Below are 13,940 nucleotides of genomic sequence, written 5' to 3'. Positions count from 1 at the left end.
GGTTACCAGAGGGGAAGGGGACTGGGAGGCAAGCAAAATGAGTGAAGGGGGTCAAGTGCATGGTGATGAATGGTAACCAGACTTTTGGTGATGCGCACTGTGTAAATGAACACAGACATCTATTGAATCATAGCATTGCACACCTGAAACTTGTATAATGTTATATACCAATTTTACCTCAATAAAAAAAGAGATAGTAGGAAATTGCTTTTATACATTAAAATATCAAATCATTATACATTATATCATACATTATAATATTAATAATGTATTCTTATGTATAATGTATGATATACATTCATATGCATTATATATTACATATTATATTACAGATTATATGTGTACTATATATAATGTATAATTATACCATTTATAACATAATAATACATATCATGCATATAATTTCATGTATTACAATATCAAATTAGATCCCATAGCAGTATCTAGGTTAAATGTTGATTGATAGTCAAATCTATACCCTGTCAGTGCATCACTTTTTTACCCCAGTTTTGAAGAGGGAAGAAAGCAAAGCAAACAAAGAAAAAAAACCCAAAATGTCTTCAAAGAATGTTTCACAAAAGTGAGATAGTCAAATTGATGATCTTATTCAGTTTATGTCATTTTTGCTGAGATGGCCAGTTTTTAGAAGTAGACATCAATTTCCTAGAATATGGACTGTGCTCCTCAATTTTATCTGTGCTAGAACAAGAATTTCAAAAGGTTGGAAAAAATCACAGTCAGCACCTAAGTAAACTTAAACCAGAGACCCTCAAAACTAATACTCAATGTCTCACCTCCAAATTTTGATACTGTCTTATCAGCATCACTGAACTAAAAATATAAATATAGAACACAGCAGAATGTAACTTTGAGGATCATCCATCCTCTATCACGGGCAAAAAATAACAAATAAATCAACATGTGACATTCTTACATCTCCAGGGTCACAAAAATATTACTGTTTCATAAAAGACAAAAGAAAAGAAAGGGATAATACACGCCAGTGTAATTTTGTTATTTCCTTCCAAATACAAACTATACAAACTATCATCTTCTTTTCCCAAGAAAGCACAGCCCAGGTCTAAAGCTCACACAGGTTACCAGAAAGAGCCCCATTCTATGCACTATCATCCTACCCAGGTTATAAATCTTCTGCTGGCTTTGTGGGTTTACAGACTTGCTGTTCGTAGCTTGACGGTCTTCAGAAAGAATTTAAAATTTGTGATTAATGTTCCCTTTTTGTCTACATGTATGCATTCACTTTAAACATCAATTTCAGGTGAAATAAATAAAACAAAATTCTGTTTAGAAAACAGTAAACCAAGATCTTGTGATGCACTTTAGCCTAATAACTTGTGGATTCTTAAGTCTGAGGAGCTATCAAATTGCCCTCAGTTTTAAATGTTTTTATTATGTGCTTATATTTGGGGAATGATACTATGACCCAGAACTAGGTGGTGAGAGTTGTTTAGATGCTACCCAACACCTGAGGAATAAGTTAAAAAGAGAAAAACACAGCTAACTCACTGGTTAGCTTATTTACATGCATAGTATCTGCACAAGAATGAGTTCTATACTTAGACAAACTGGGTTCCAACCTCATTTCATGTATTTATTGTGAAATGAGACTGATCAATGGTATCTGCCTTTTAAGGTTAGTGGGATTAATGGGAGAGTTTCTGTAAATCCCTTTAGCAGAGTGGCTGATTCACAGACAGGACTTGATGATCATAGGGCATTACTGTCACCGCCAAGCTCAGCTGTCACCTCATCTGTGGAGCCCACCTCCCCAGTCTCCCTGAATGCTTTAGTGAGAACCACCCCTTTGGCCGAACTACGTTGGCATGATTTCACATCTCTCTTATAGCACTTCCAGGAATTACGGTTATTACCATATACTGCGTCGTCTTCCTCATCAGATATTAGGCTCCAGATGGCAAGGACCATGTCTTCTTCATCTTCGTATTTGAATCTCAGTCCCCCTTTCCCAAGACCTAATACCAGGTTCATATACACTGGACTTTAAATGACTGTCTATTAAGGTGACAGGCTCCCTGTCACCCTTTGGGTCTCATGCCAAATGTCACCTCTCTGTTGACTGGTTCTAAGGAAGCCTCCCCAGCCCTACCCATCCTCGACCAAAGAAACTCCATTACATCACCCTGTTTCTCTCTTCCACAGTCCTTATCATTTGGGGAAATACTGTAACTAACGTATGCACTCGTTTGTTGTCAGTCTCTCCCGCCAGGACGCGAGCACCAAGACGGCAGGCGGAGCCGGCCTTCGCACCGAACCCTCAGCCCCGGCACAGCGCCACTCCAAGCGCTCTCCGAGTACTTCTCCAGCGAATCACCACGCCTCCTGGCGCCCGGGTGTCACAGTGCGGGAGAAGTGACGTGTCCCAGGGCCCCTGGTTTAAAGCACCAGTCAAGCTGGTGATGACTGTGGAATGTTTAAGAAGGTGCTGTTCAGCAACAACCGCGGTAAGGCGCCAGTGCCCGCCTCCCTCCCTTGGCCTTCGCCATCCCCGGCTCCCTGCAGCCCCCGTGCGTTCCCAAACCAGCCCGGGCGTGAGGAAGGCAAGCCTTAAGCGGCTGCTGGGGCCGTGAGGGAAACAGTGAGGCCCCGTCAGGCCTGGGTGGCTTCGACGAGGTCTGCTTACGTCGAAGGGCTGCCAAATAACACTCCCCAGGCAAGCACCGTCTCCTAGGGCTGATAAGGAAAGGCCTCGGCTCACTGGAAAACAGTAGCCAAAGAATAATTGGAAGCTGTATTTTACACAATATAACATGAGGTATTTAGTAAATGTGAATATATCTTTATTAAAAAAAAAAAACAACTTGACTCTCTCACAGCCTCCATCCAATCCATCAGCATATTTTGTCTGCTTTTCCTTCTAAACATACCGAGACTCTGGCTAACTCTTACCACCCTCACTGCTACCCCTCTGGTACAAGTGTCCATCCTCTCTCCTGGGGGTTATTGCAACATCCTCCTAATTTGTGTCCCTGGGTTACCTCAGATCTTCTCACTCTTCCATTTGAAACTCTGCAGTTGGTTACTCATTTCACTCTAAGAAAGAGCCAAAGTCCTTACAAGGCTCACAAAGACCTCCGTGACCCTTCCCGGGGCCCCTGCCAACAACCTGTTACTCCCTCACTTCACAGCCTGCCAATCTCCATCTCGATCACTCCACTCAAGCCTCGGTGGCCTCTTTGCCCTTCCCTTACCCTGAGGTGTTCTAGATGCAGGCATCCGTGGGGATTACCCCTTTATTTCCTTCAGGACTTAGCTAAAATGTGACTTTATCAATGACACTCCCTCTCTCCCACTATTTTTCTCCATATCTCTCATCAATCACCACGCACCACACCACACACACATTATTTGATGATACTTCCATATCTGCAGGTTCTGCAACTGCAGATTCAACCAGCCTCGAATCAAAAATATTTGAAAAAGAAAATTCCAGAAAGTTCCAAAAAGCAACCCTTAAATCTGTTGTGCACCAGCAACGATCTACACAGCATTTACATTGTATTTACTACTATTTATATAGCATTTACATTGTACTAGGTATCATAAGGAATCTAAAGATGATTTAAATGTGTGGGGAAATGTCTGTAGGATATAGGCAAATAAATACCACATTATTTCATGTCAGGGACTTAAGCATGTGCAGATTTTGGTGTCTGCTGTGGGTCCTGGAACCAATGTCCCGCTGATACCGAGGGACCACTGTGCTTATTATCTACGCTCCATCTGCACCTGCTAAAATGTAAGTGCCGTGAAAGCTGGATGTTTCTATGTTCTGTTCACCCTTAATCTTTAAGACGTCACCAGGAACACAGTAGCACCAAATAGATATTTCTGATACATTTCTCTCTACATTTTTTCTGATTCCTTCATGAGACTTCAAGTAAAGGCTGTGTCTTATTTATCTATGTCAGTGTTCCACATATTTCTTTGAATGAATTAATATAAAACACTTTTGAAAGAAATTTAGAGTTCCATTTATTCTGAAAATCATTTACACCTATGCCAAATAGCAATTGATAAGCATAGATAGTATTAATTTTAGGTTTGTTTGTTTTAATTAAATAGGAAAATAATTGAAAGCCACCACTATTCATTTTGAATATTGACTTCTGATCTTCTTATTTTAAAATTCAAATTATACTCTGAAATGTCCTGAAGGACTGAAGCAGATATTTTCAATTCCATGGACACTGGACCCATATTTCTTAGGTTGACGCAAAACTTAGGCTCCCTGTTCTCTGATTTTCATTCTCATTTTTTCCGTTTCTATATGCAGAGGACAAAGAGAAACATCCATCCTCCCAGAATGGCATGGCACGCAGAGGTGACGAGGACTGCGCTCTAGGAGGATTAAGCACACAAAGAAGATAATTTACTTGCGGAGGCCCCCCACAGAAAATTGTGGAGTAGTAAGAATGGCATTCTGAGTTTCTGTTATCCTAAGAAAGATCAGTTTGAACAGCTCCAGTTCATGCCTCACAGTTCATTTGTAAACCACCAAGGGTCACATAAATTAAGAAAAAAAATTTAACCTTAAATGTAAGGCAAAGAAAACAAACTGTTAATAATTTACAAAAGTGGTTTGCTTTTACATACAGGCTGACATCTAGTTGAAGACGAAAATACACTGTATTTTTGTTACTATCTTTAAAAATCATCCCTGATAGTAATAGAGCTCTAAATAATAACATTTCACTAGGGGAAATGATGAAAAATGCAGAGATACTGGACTGACTTCTGTAAATGCAAACCCTTATAGTTGGTTTTAAGAGCCACTTACAGGATGGCTTCCCTGGGTGGGGAAACTATGGGCAATTTTAATTTTTTTTTCTTTGAGCATTTAGAGTCTTTCAAAAGTTTCATAAGGAATCTGTATTTTTAATCAGAAAAAATTGTGAAAATTATTATGTGCTTATATATTTTTTCTGATATACATAATGCGCAGCTCAAATTTAGACATTAGCAACGCACCTCATGTGTTCGAAAGCAAAAGGCCCAGTTGATACGGCAGAAAAACTGCTCCAAGGCTACAGAATTTGACTCATTCCCTGAGTGCTAGTTACTGTAAACTGAAAATTCAATGCCAGGCAGATAAGTCATCATGTAAGGGAAGTGAATCAGGGAGCGGAACCATCTTTGACAAGCAATTGGACTGTGGAAAGAAAGGGCTAGAGAAAGAGTGTAACTGGAGAGGATTTGAGATTTCTTTGATGCCTGTAACACCCTCTATGCATACAACAGGGAGAAATGGGTAAGAGTTAAATGTTTTAAGTCTTGCCTAGGGATCTGTTATCTTCTAAAATCTTGGAAATACTCATTAGTATCCCCGAATATATTATTTCAGACATGATTTAAAATCATTCTGACAAAGATGGGTGCCTTCAGGACATTCCCCCACAGGAATATCCTGTCTCCTTCCACTCTCAGACTTTGGGACGTTGCTTCAATTTGACCCAATTCTTGGGTCTCCAGCAACGCAGAGCTGGTACACGTGGAAGGAGGGCGACCGGCTGTTGTTAGCCTTGAATAACACCAGCTAGACTAAGTAATTTCTCCGCGTATCATCTGCAAGCCTGAAGGTGTGAATCAAGAATAAAAGCAAAGGAATTCAAGGGGGACGGGAACTTCTGCCACCTTTTAAGTAGTGAGATGGGGCTAATTGGAATAGAATTAGTTAGGACGATACCAAAGAATGTGAGGTGTTTATAAGGAAATTGATTCAAATTTTAGAGAATTAAAAAACAGTTTTCTTAGTGTGTACTGAAATATCTTTCAAATATAAACAATATGTTATGATTTGTCAGTTTAAAAATAAAAATATTCATGTAAACCACACACAATCCCTTCAGTCTCCAACACATTATAAATGGGTCAATACATGGGAAGAGACTGCCATCTAGTGCCTACAGGAAAAATACATTTTTGTGTAGGATTGGGGTAGAATCTGGTTTAACCAAATGCTAGCATTCCCAAATATATCATTTTATTAATCAGACACTTCTTGCTTAATTCAGGAATCAAACACGTTCAGCTATTTAGGTATATAAGATGTTTTAAAACATATAAATGATTTTGCCAATAAATTTTACTATTTTGTTTTGTTTAAAAGTGTAATATGTGCCTTTGTAGAAAATTTCTAAACTACAGAAAAGTATAGAAAAGAAAAGAAAAGCTATAGCCCTTCTGTCTAGAGACAACTACAGTTAACATTTTAATGAATTTCTTTAAATTCTTTCTATGCATTCACAAATTTCATATAACTGACATCTCAGAAAGTGATGCTTGAAGGGTGCCTTAAAACTTTAGTTATACATGTCTTTAACCATGTGGTTAAAACTTGCTGTTGTCTGAGTGAGGTTCCTTTCCTGGAGGGAATAAACTATGCACTTGTATGGATAAATGAGAGAATATCTCATGCAAGTGGCTCAATACTGCTGGAAAATGAAGTTGGAAGTTCAGCGAGTGTTAGGGAGAAGAATTAACAGGAGTTGGAGACGTACATGGAAACCAGACCAAGTAGAACCATGGATGTGCCAGTTGGATACATTGTCTGCTGATATGGGTAACTATTGAGGCATTTTGGGTAATGAACTGATACTAGATTTGCGTGCCACAAAATAATAATAAAATAATTTGATATACTATGGAGAATAGGCTGCAATAATTGGTTCTCCAAGCTGCCTGCACTTTATAACCACCTAGAGAGCTTTACAAATGTTGCTCCCCAACTCTGGTCCAAACCAATTAAATCAAGATCCTTGGGAATGAGATATCTTAAATAGTTTCCCAGATGGTATTATTATACAGCTTGGGGTAAAAATCACTAACGAGACATGAAACTAGAGACAGAAGTACCACTAAGAAGGGGGTTGCATTAGGTCCTGTGAAAAATGACAGTGTGTGAACCAGGTGAGTGACAGGAAGCGCGTGGAGAAGTTGTGTAAGTAGTAGCATTGACACAAGTTGATAATTAGACACAGAGTATGAAAAACAAAAGGACCAAAGATTATTCTCCAATGGTGTCTCGGTAAATGTGGTGTCGGCAGGAAATACAGCTGACTGGGCACGTGCGTGGGAACTTGAAAGCGTGTTAACAAGAAGCTACAAATTTCCTTTAGCTTCCTCACCAATGACACAAACACACTTAGATATATTTTCTGTTGCCCTGTTATAAATCCTTGGTCCAGATCATCTCTCTCATCTCCACCCCGCCCTCTAATCCTCCCCTTGGTGATGTGGGGACTGGGACTTGACCTGACAGCTGTGCTGCATCAGGACGTCCACGCCAGGCTCTTCCAGCAGGAGGGCGAGAGAGCAAACCACAACCCTGCAGAGGAAGGGGGATTTGCTCTTTCCTGTGTGACTTTTGGTGGCTCCCTGTCTGCTAGGGGTTCTGCTGAAAATCACTTGGGCCACGCATTTTCACGGCTGCAGCAGCCATGCCTTTCTGTAGCAGCCACTGAATCTAGTTTGCAAATTTTCAACACTTGCAGAACCAGCCTCATCACCACCACCATCCCCAGCCCACCCGCCACAGACACCAGCACCAGCTAGCTGGCGTCTCCTCCTCAGACGTCTGGGTTTCAACACCCCAGGGCCCCTTGTCTAAGTTTCTAAGTTTTTCTCTTTGTTCCCTTTGCTCCTTCAGGCCTGGGGGTAGTAGGTACATCCTGAGGTTGCTGTTTCCACAATTCCTTACAGTCCTCTTTCTACTCACTTAGTAGTTAGCACCTTTATATCTGTATGACTATTCCTTGTATTAAGTTCTCCCTACTCAAGTAACATGTGTGGCTTCTATCTCCTGATTTGACCCTAGAGGGACACTTGGGATGAAACAGAGCGCCCTCAGCCCTAATTTGGCCTGACTCTTTTTCTAAGGGCTGCCATGAAGTTAACACTGAGCTGAATGGCTGTTTAAGCGGCATTTTTCTAGAAGAGTTAAAAAAGCATTTCCAATCAGTTCAAAGTAGAAGAACCTATAAGTTGTGACTTCTTCTAACTTTCTCTCTTGTACCACACAGGGAGAGGGGAAGGTGGAGAGCCTCAGTGGTTAGGCCTGTAGACGGGCATCCTCTGTCTCAGAACTTTATCTCCCCAAACAATAACCTTCTTCCTGCAGACCCTGCTCAAGCCTCTACCATTGAGAGTCTCCACCCATTTTCTCAGGGAAATCCAACCTCTCCGCACTTGAGAAGGGACAGTATTGTGCGTAGTTACACTACACAGGCTGAGCTCATGAGGTGATGGCGTTTTCCTTGGCCCAAGCTTTCCCAGGGCAGTCTGCCAGGGGCCCTGTGGCTCTGGTTCTGGGGGCTGAAGATGGTGGGCGCTCTGATTCCAGACTGGGCTCTTTGTCAGTGAGCACTGCTGCCATTTTTCACCTGATTTATGTAAGGACAAGGGCAACTCACTTCCAGGGGTATTAATTTTCTTCCCAAGACAACACAATCTACCATCATAGGAAGAAGGTATAATCTTCATATTGATGTGACTTTGACTTTGCTCTTTGGGGAAAAAATAATGGGACTGTAAATCAACAACAGGGGGAAATCTGGAAAATTCATAAAAATTAGACAGCGTACTCCAAGATAACCAACGGATCAAGTTAAAAAAAAATAATCCTTGAAACAAAAATGAAAACACAACATACCAAAGCTTACAGAACATAGCAAAAGCAGTTCTAAGAAGGAAGTTTATAGTGCTAAACCCTATGTTAGGAAAAAAGAAAGATCTCAAATTAACAACCTAACTTAATACCTTAAGGAACTAAGAAAAGAGAACAGGTTAAGTCCAAAGTTAGCAGAAGGAAAGAAATAAGAAAGATCAGAGCAAAAATAAATGAAATAAATACCAGAAAAATAATGAAAAGATCAAAGAAACTAAAAGCTGTTTTTTAAAAATATAAACATAATTGACAAAACTTGCATAGACTAATAAAAAAAGAGAGAATAAATATAAACAAATAAAATAAATAAAATCAGAAATGAAAGAGGACACATTGTAACTGATACTACAGAAATAAAAAGGATCATAAAAGACTACTCTGAACATTGATATGACAATAAGTTGGATACCCCAGAAGAAATTGATAAATTTCCAAAACATACAACCTACCAAGACTGAATCAAGGTGAAACAGAAAATCTGAATATACCAGTAACAAGTAAGGAGTTGAATCAGTAATCAAAACCTTCCAACAAAAAGCCCAGTTACAGATAGCTTCACTGGTGAAATATATCAAACATTTAAAGAAGCATTAACACTAATCCCTCTCAAACTCTTCCAAAGAACTGAACAGGAGGGAACACTTCCAAAGTCATTTTACACAGCCAGCATTACTCTGACACCAAGGCCAGAGAAGAAGGCTGCAAGAAAAGAAAACTGCAGACCAATACCCCTGATGAATGTATAAGCCAAAATTCTCAACAAAATATTAGCAAGACAAATTTGGCAGTTCATTAAAAGGATCGTACACCATGGTCAAGTTGAAGTTATCCCTGGGATGCAGGGATGGTTCAACATATGCAAATCAGTAACTGTGAGATGCCACATTAATAGAATGAAGAATAAAAAGCATATGGTTATCTTAGTAGAGGCAGAAAAAGCATTTAACAAAATACAAAAATCATACCATTATAAAAATGCTCAACAACTGGGTATATAAAGGAATGTACTTCATTCATAATAAAGGCCTTCTATGACAAACACACAGCTAACATCATACTCAGTGATAAAAAGTTGAAAGCTTTTCCTCTAAGATCAGGAACAAAACAAGGGTGCCCACCTTCACTACTCTTATTTGAATATAGTACTAGAAGTCTTAGGCAGAGCAATCACGCAAGAGGACGAGACATTCAAAACAGAAAGGAAGAGGTAAATTTGTCTTTGTAGACAATATGATCCCATATGTAGACAATCCTGAAGACTCCATCAAAAAACTAATAGAACTAATCAATGAATTCAATAAAGTTGCAGGATACAAAAACAACACAGGGGGAGGGTATAGATCAGTGGCAGAGTGCATGCTTAATATGCACAAGGTCCTATGTTCAATCTCCAGTACCTCCATTAAAATAAATAAACAAACAAACAAACTTAATTCTCTCTCCTTCCCCTTCCCAAAAAACATAAAAAAACTAAATGGATAAAACAACAACACAGAAACCAGTGGCATTTGTATACAACAGCAAAGAAATATCTAGAAAAGAAATGAAAAAAATCCCATTTACAATTGCATCAAGAACAATAAAATACTTTGGAATAAATTTAACCAAGGAGATGAAAGATCTATACACTAATAACTATAAAATTTTGAAAAAAGAAATGAAAGAAGACACAAACCACTAGGAAGATACTCCATGTTCACAGATTGAAAGAATATTGCTACAATGTCCATATTACCCAAAGCCATCTATAGATTCTATGTAATCTCTATCAAAATTCTAATGGTGTTTTTCATATAAACAGAAAAAAAATCCTAAAATCTGCATGTAATCACAAAAGACCTCAAATTGCGAAAAAATCCTGAGAAAGAAGAACAAAGCTGGAGGCATCATACTTCCTGATTTCAAACTACTATCAGTAGTAATCAAACCAGTATGGTACTAGCATAAAAATAGACCCACAGACCAATGGAACAGAATCGAGAGTCCAGAAATAAACCTTCACATACGCAGTCAACTGAGATTAGTCAATGGATGAAGGGACAGTCTCTTCAACAAGTGACATTAGGAAAACTGAATAACCACATGCAGAAGAATAAAATTAGACCCCTATCTTTTACCATGCACAAAAATTAAGCAGAGATGGTTTAAACATGTAAACAGAAGAACTAAAGCCATAAAACTTTTAGACAAAAACAGGGACAAAACTCCTTGACTTCAGTCTTGGCAATGAATTTTTTGGCTTTAGCACCAAAAGCACAAGCAACAAAAGAAAAAATTAGTAAGTGGAAGCACATCAAACTAAAAGCTTCTGCACAGTAAAAGAAATAAAATGAATGGGAGAAAATATTTGCAAACCATCTATCTGATAAGATGTTAATACTAAAATATATGAAGGAGTCATACACCTCAACAGCAAAAAAATCAATCTCATTTAAAAATGTACCGAGGAGTGGGGAGGGTATAGCTCAAGTGGTGAGCGCATGCTTAGCATGCACGAGGTCCTGGGTTCGATCCCCAGTACCTCCTTTAGAAATAAATATAAACAAGTAAACCTAATTACCCCCTCCAAAAAAGTAAATACAAATGTACAGAGGAACCAAACAGATATTTTTCCCACAAAGACATATAATGACCAACAGGTATATGAAAAGCTGCTTAACATCATTAATCACCAGGTAAATGCAAATCAAAACCACTTCACATCTGTTATAATGGCTCGTATCAAAAGAGTAAAGATAACAAGATTCAGTGAAGGTGTGGAGAAAGGGGAACCCACACACCCTGTTGGTGGGAATGTAAATTGGTGCAGACACTATGGAAAACAATATGGAGGTTCTTATCATATGATTCAGCAATCACACTTTCATATATATATATATATATATATATATATATATATACACATGTATCTCCAAAGGAAATTAAATCAATATTTCAAAGAGATCCCTTAGTAAAAGATCCATTCATTAAACTCTCAATTCCTACCTTTCAGAGTGCCAGCTTTTTCCTGCCAGAAAGCATACTGTGTCAGATTTATTCTCAAGCACTTTTTATCTCTTGATGCCATTTTATATGGCATATTTTAAAATAACATTTTCTATTTGTTGCTAGTGCATGCAAATGCAATTGCTTTCACTGTACTTTTCAAAAAATCAGCTTGCTAAATTCTTACTCATTCTCAGGGGTAGGGGTATAGCTCAGTGGTAGAGCATGTGCTTAGTATTCACAAGGTCCTGGGTTCAAACCCCAGTACTTCTATAAAAAAAAAAGACTTGTATTAATTCCAATAATTCATACTAGATCTTTTTTAAAGATCTAAATATAAAATATATAGATTTTGCTTTATATATAATCTCCAAAAATAATCTTTAAATAGTAGATTTGTAACCTTCTTTGCAACATTTATGCCTTTTGGGGTTATGTAAACATCTAGTTCAATGCTGTATGGGAGTGATAGTGGTAATCATTCCTGTCTTGCACTTGACCTAATAGGGAATGTTTTAACTGTTTCATCATTAGGTGTGACTTTTTCTTCAGATATTCTATCAGGTTAAGCAGGTCCCTTCTGTTTCTAGTATCTAACAGTTTTTATCATCAACAAATGAATACTAAATTCTGTCTAAAACTTTTTACACAATGCAATGAAATATTGATATCATTGTCTTTTTTAGTCTTTTAATGTGGTTAATTAATTGCATTAATCTGTCTTCTAATACTGAACTGATCTGAAGCCTAAACAACTGATCATGATACTTAATACTTTTAGAACTTAGAATCCAAGTAAGTAGGAAGTAAACATTCTTAAGAGACAAAGTAGTTTTCAGTTCAATACTTACCTATACACAACTAGTAATAAATTGACATATACTAATATTTTACTGACTGGTTGTTCTAACCTGAGTTGTGTGTTTTATTTATTTATCTCCATCAGTAAGTTATTTAATAAACATTAGTCAGGCATTCACTAAATGCCACTCAGTGTTCTGGTACTAGAGTACAAAGACGATAAAGCCATAACCATTGCCATTAGGAGGCTTGTAATTTAAGTGTGAATGAAGTGTGTGTGTGTGTGTTGGACCATAGGGTTAGGTTGAGAGAACAGATAATAGAAAACATATACTGTAGGTGCTGTACTATAAAGGAATAAACATGAACAAAATGCTAAGGAAATAGAATGGGGAAGCACTTCAAGTCTCCATTCAAGTAATTAAACTTGAATCTTCAATGAAGATACATGCTAAACACAAAATGATAATGGAGAAGGAAACATTCACAGACGATTGTGCTGATTAAATATGTATGTGCCAAGACACTATTGCCTTGGGGATAAAGTAGTGATATGGCCACAAAAATCTCTGCTGTTTTCGGTTGACATTCTAAACAACATCAAAGGAAAGAAAAGAACTTGCCCATAGAAAGGACCTTTCCTGCTCAGGACAGCTTTTGTATGAGCAATCCAGCAACAGTTCTGATTGTTACACAACGCAGCGACATCCGAAGTGGGCAGCCTGCAGGAAGATAACACCAGTGTTTCTATTTAGTTTTTAGACCCTTCTAGTATTTCTATTTTTTCTCAATGCATTAACATGTACGTAGTTTACAAATTACTATCCGTATATTGGGAGTGTGGAGTCAAGTTTCACTGACGATGGTATTTCATTAAAAAATTTAGGAACCACGGCTTTAGAGTGCTCCAAGGTACTCAACAGAAAAAGTAATTTGAATTTAACTATATTTAAAGTCACATAACACTCACGTCTAAAACACCAGCAAGGCTGGAATGTTTGCATAGCATTACGGATGGCTGGGGAAAGTTCTTTTCTAAAGGGCCTTACTTGTAGACATTCCCAGAGGGAGCTGCCTATGTAGCTAGCTGTTAATAAAGGCTGAAAAAAGTTCTTAGACGGTGTTTGCCGGTTTGGGCCGCCGCCGGGAACAACTCTGGTGTTCCGCCTAGATGTTCAGACACCGAGCAGAGTCCAACCGGCTGGACTGCTCGGTGTGTAATTCGCAGGGACCACCGGTCCAGGGTCTGAGAGGAGCAGGACCCGCTTTCGCACCCCGCGATCTAGGCCCGGGAGGAGCAAGGCCGCGCGGGACAGTCAGGGCTCGGAACCACGACTTCGGTCCGCGGCCTAGAGCGCCGCCAGGCGCCCAGCGTAGCTCGCGTGGGGCCAGCATCACGTGACCAACGTGTTCTGACCTCGCGCCTGCGCGCTGTCGTCCTTCGCGCTCC

At 38.9% G+C, this 13,940-nt stretch overlaps 2 long non-coding RNA genes and 1 other non-coding gene across 5 annotated transcripts; 2 read left to right on the top strand and 1 right to left on the bottom strand.

The window, feature by feature from the left end:
• Positions 1-634: 634 nt before the first annotated feature.
• Positions 635-2,291, bottom strand: LOC140691226 (uncharacterized). The gene is made up of 3 exons (XR_012066792.1): positions 2,214-2,291; positions 1,893-1,994; positions 635-699 (listed from the first exon to the last, which is right to left on the bottom strand). It is a non-coding gene; the product is annotated as an uncharacterized lncRNA (long non-coding RNA).
• Positions 2,292-2,395: 104 nt separating this feature from the next.
• Positions 2,396-4,506, top strand: LOC140691330 (uncharacterized). Of its 3 annotated transcripts, none has more exons than XR_012066945.1 (3): positions 2,396-2,483; positions 3,665-3,778; positions 4,316-4,506. It is a non-coding gene; the product is annotated as an uncharacterized lncRNA (long non-coding RNA). The 3 variants fall into 3 exon arrangements; XR_012066946.1 differs by lacking the exon at positions 2,396-2,483 and adding an exon at positions 2,513-2,692; XR_012066947.1 differs by lacking the exon at positions 2,396-2,483 and adding an exon at positions 2,754-2,794.
• A 7,384-nt stretch (positions 4,507-11,890) lies between these two features.
• On the top strand, positions 11,891-11,962 carry TRNAT-AGU (transfer RNA threonine (anticodon AGU)). Its single transcript has one exon. It is a non-coding gene; the product is annotated as a tRNA-Thr (tRNA).
• The last annotated feature ends 1,978 nt before the right edge of the window (positions 11,963-13,940 follow it).

This window comes from Vicugna pacos, chromosome 34, assembly GCF_048564905.1.
Source record: "Vicugna pacos chromosome 34, VicPac4, whole genome shotgun sequence".
Taxonomy (NCBI): domain Eukaryota; kingdom Metazoa; phylum Chordata; class Mammalia; order Artiodactyla; family Camelidae; genus Vicugna; species Vicugna pacos.
This window is presented reverse-complemented; position numbering and strand designations above follow the sequence as displayed.